Source organism: Petromyzon marinus, chromosome 3 (genome assembly GCF_048934315.1).
Source record: "Petromyzon marinus isolate PM22_M1 ecotype Great Lakes invasive population chromosome 3, UKy_Petmar_22M1.pri1.0, whole genome shotgun sequence".
Classification (NCBI taxonomy): Eukaryota; Metazoa; Chordata; class Hyperoartia; order Petromyzontiformes; family Petromyzontidae; genus Petromyzon; species Petromyzon marinus.
Genome location: NC_133669.1, coordinates 19,263,946 through 19,268,363, shown reverse-complemented (window position 1 = coordinate 19,268,363; position 4,418 = coordinate 19,263,946).

Genomic DNA, 4,418 nt, shown 5'->3' with positions numbered 1-4,418 from the left:
TGTGAATGTGGAGGTGTCCAATTGTGCATGTGGCAACTCAGCTCATTGAGAGGCTCAAAGTCTCGGCCCCATCACTCACTCACAGGATAATTAAATCTATTCGTCAAGGGGCCAATGTTGGCAGTGGTATACAGGTACTTGTCTGTAGTTAATAATAATATATTCAGGAAATCATCAGCCAAGTCCCCTGCGTTGAGGTGTCTTGCCAAGTCTTTATGTATTATTAGATGTTCGCATGTGGGAGGAATCTGGAATACGTGGGGGACCTTGTACACCAACCCGCAATGACCAGCGTGGTGAAGTATGACCAAACAACCCCAATGACTGACATGGCGTGGAGAGAGAGAAGGGGGGGGGGGGGCCGGGGGCTACATCCCGTGGTGGATTGAATTTAGAAACGGCTGTAAGTTAAATAATCCCAACCCTGCCCGGTCACCACTCCCATGACCCTATTCCCATTCCATATGGGAGGAGGAGGGGTCCGTGGAAGGGGCCCTCCTGTGAACCCCAACTTCATCTCTCCCTTGGCTGAGACCCCGACACGGTGGGGGCGGGGAGGGGGGGCGCTTAGAGGAAGGTCCCCTGCCTCTGTATTCCCTCCACGCCCCCCCACCTCAACCCTGCTGGGACGAGGCCATTGTTTTGTGTTTGATCCTTCGCAATGCCGAGGTCCAGTTCAGAAGGAGGAAGCGCTCTGCTCTATCCAGAGGCTCCCTTTTGTTTCCACGGCTGACCGGGGGGCGGGGGGGGGAGAGAATTCCACGCGAGATGAAAGGAGCCGAGCCACTTAACCCAGTCCCCGCGATCCCTTGCTCGAGGTTTATTTGGAACAAACTCAAAAGGGAACTTAACAAGAATAATAATAGCGGGTTTATCCGGGAAAGACACACCGACTCGTAAGGACTTGTTTTTCAGGAGGGTCACGTATTTTTTCTGTTTATGTTTTCGGGAAATTCACAATGTGTTTATTATACACGCAAGAGGAAACCCGAGCATGCGAAGGAACCACGCTCAATCTACGTACAGATGAAAACAGATGGCGATTCGTTCACTCGCTTTAATTTCATTTTTGTTTTACCAGATGAGGCCCACTGACCTATAATAGCTCATTTTCAGAAGCGGCCTGGCCACAAATGATAGCCGAATGAAGTGGCTCATGTGGAAATTTATAGCGGCCAAATACTCAACGCATGTTGATTCTAAATGTGGAGGTAAAACCCGGAGGACCCGGAGAAGAATCCACACAAACCAAGGGGAGAACACACAAACTCCAAATATACAGCAGGTGCCAGGGTTCGGGATCGAACCCACGTCCTCCTGTACACCGGGCGAGGTAGTTAACATTCTGCCCCTCTGCTGGCGAGCTAGGGTATGGCAGCACCTCGACGTAAAAACAAGTTCAGCACTTGAATTTCCTCTGAAGTGCTGTGAAGAAGCGTAATTGCCCGAAAAGCTGCTTATTTCATGTTTACTTTAAGGGGCACAGTGTTTTTGACGAAAAACAGATGACTTGTTTTGTTAATTATGTGTGTGCACCACTGCCAACGCAGCATTGCGATATAATTGGTCTACTTCAGGATTATTGTGCTGTGTGTGTACAGTGTAGCCAGTCTGGTCTAGCCATTGCATCATCATCATAAGCACAATAAAAAAACATTCATTATAAATATATTCATCGTTGCAATCGTCATCAATTAAATAATCTCTGATCCGAGTCTAGCCAATGATAGACTGACAACACCGGACATCTGGACGTGTCCGAAAAAGTGCTTCATAGCTCATCGGATTCCTCCAGTCTAAACAAAGATTTTGATAAGCTGAAACTGTTACATCACAGGGATGAGTGAGATGCGGACGACTTGGGGAGGCCTTCATCCAGCAGTGTATCGATCACGTCTAATTTCGGTGCATGTCCCCACTTGACTTCTTATCTCAACCCCCAGTTCCTGCCCCGACCCCCCCCCATATCCAGTTCCTACACCGTCACTGGAGCCGAGTTTTTTTATCAGCAGGAAGCAAACCGTCTCCAACTAGCGGCGTGGCACCACTGTGGTTTCAGCGAGGTCGCGATGACCACAGAGGAGATTGACAACTCGAGGCACAACTCGTCTCACAGAGTCGTCCCCGAGCTCACACGAGCGATGTGGTAGCCAGCCCTAAGCCAACGGTGGCTTACTGTCTTTAGGCAGAGTGGACCTGGGGTAGACACAGGCTAGCTCATGGGTCCGGCAACCAAAATAACAAGAAAGGGCTATTTTTTTCGATATCGGGAAAGAAAGAAAAACTCAATGTTCCAAGAGCCGCAATGCACTGTGGTGTGAATTACGAGACGGTGGTGGTCCTTAATAAGTAACGTCACGGAGCAGTCCTTACAGAGCCGCATGCGGCTCCGCAGCCGCAGGTTGCTGACTCCTGGCCGAGCTCCTAGATTCGAATATCCACCGACGTGCAAGCAGTGTGGGCAGGAGTTGAAACCATATCAACAGGGATTGTAAGGAAACTGAGGGAACCGTGAATCGGTCTTTTGTTTATATTCTTGACGAGGTTATTTGATGGATGCTCATTGTGACTGCTCGATTCTAAACTATTAACTTGCCAACTTTCAAAACATTTCCAAGTTTCCCCACGGGCCTCAGTGTAAAGTGTGACCTCCAACTGCAAGTGAGTTCCTCTCTCTGCCCCCTCTCTCTACTCTGAAGAAGAGCCATTGCCCGAAATATCAGTCATTTTTTTTATCTCACTCTTGTTTGATCCACTCGGTGGAGCAAAACGGCCGGCGTCGCCCATATCGGCCGTGTGGGGATGCAGTGGACGTGCCAATGTCCATTTATGATTAACGTTAAAGTTAACAGAATGACGTGGCGTATTTTCTTTTATTCGTTACGATTACATCACAACGCTAACTAAAACCACGTACGTTTTAACTTCTTTTACACCGTACGAAGCCAACCGTGCTAATCGGGGGTGCGGGGCAAGGACAGCAAACTAAAACACACAAAAAGCAGTGCAGCATTCTCGGCTAAAAAAAACCTGTTCGTGATATCAGCACCGATGATGCGGCTCCGATCATTCTCGCTCGATGAAGATGGACCCGGGCGGTTGAGGTTGGGGCCAAGGGATCCAAGACTCCAAAGTCGCAGCCTCGTGCGAACTGCGTGTGCGTGCGTGGTGACCGCACTGACCGCTGGGTCAACTTGGATCCCACGCCGTCGAGCGCAAATATCTTTCATTGTTCACTCAAAGCGGGCGGGGGACCTGGATCTCAGCAGCGACACTTCCCGTCCTCCCAGCGCCGTGTCCATATTTCCACGCTTCCTCGGTGAAAACCTGTTTTTGTTTCCGTGGACTCGACTGGGCAGCCGACAAAAGGTGGCCAAGTGGAATAAAACCATTTCTGGGGGGGTTTTATGTTTGAATTTAGCAACAAAAGGGGATTACAGTTCTTTCTCACAGCTCTTGTGAAGAAATGGGCAGTATTCCAAGATCCTGTCATCTCCATTGGAGAAATCTATTCCTTCAACCCTCATGGTTCAGGTTGTGTCTACGTTCCTTCAATTCAGCTATCATCACCGGTCTAAAGACGAGGTGGTTGGGGGCAACGTGTTGGCAGCTCTGGTTGTGATCTCCATCCACCTCGCTCGGCCCTCAATCTCACTGATCAGCTGGTTTTAGTTGAAGCCCGTTAGGATGCGATGTTCTGCATCTAGGGTTTGCTTCTGGGTGGTTTGGATAGTTTGCTGCATCTATTGATACACCCAAATAACTGCAGTTTTCCTTGCGTAACGTTGACTACAAGTTCTATGCGCACTGGATGATATAATTGTGCCCCATACATATTCATTGTGCGCTCTTCATAGGATTCATTGCCAAAGTGTATAAAAGGTGACCCCTCAATGTGCAGTTGCTCATTTCAAGATACGCGATACTGGTTCTCGTTTGTGTCAATGCCACTTTCAATGGAACGTGTCAGTGGGCACCCACATGACCAGATTAAAAATAACTGAATGAATCTAAGCTCGACAATATTTAAAACTATGTTTATTTTACCAGGTAAGGCCCACTGAGCTATATAGCTCTTTTTCAAAAACGATCTGCCCACAAATGATAGCACAATGAAGTTGCTTATATCACATTTAAATTTTGAACGACCAAATACTCTAAAATACATGTTGATTCTAAATGTGGAGGGAAAACCCGAATCCGGAGAAGAATCCACGCGACCGCGGGGAAGAGAGACATGCAAACTCCAAATATACAGGCGTCAGGATCGGGATCGAACCCACGACCTCTCCTGTATACCAGGCGAGGCAGTTAATATATTCCGCCACCGCCGTACCTCCAGGAAAGGATTTAACTTCCAGGATCCCGATGGCTACTTCTGGACCTCCCGTCGCTGTCGTCAGAGATCTCACCACGTG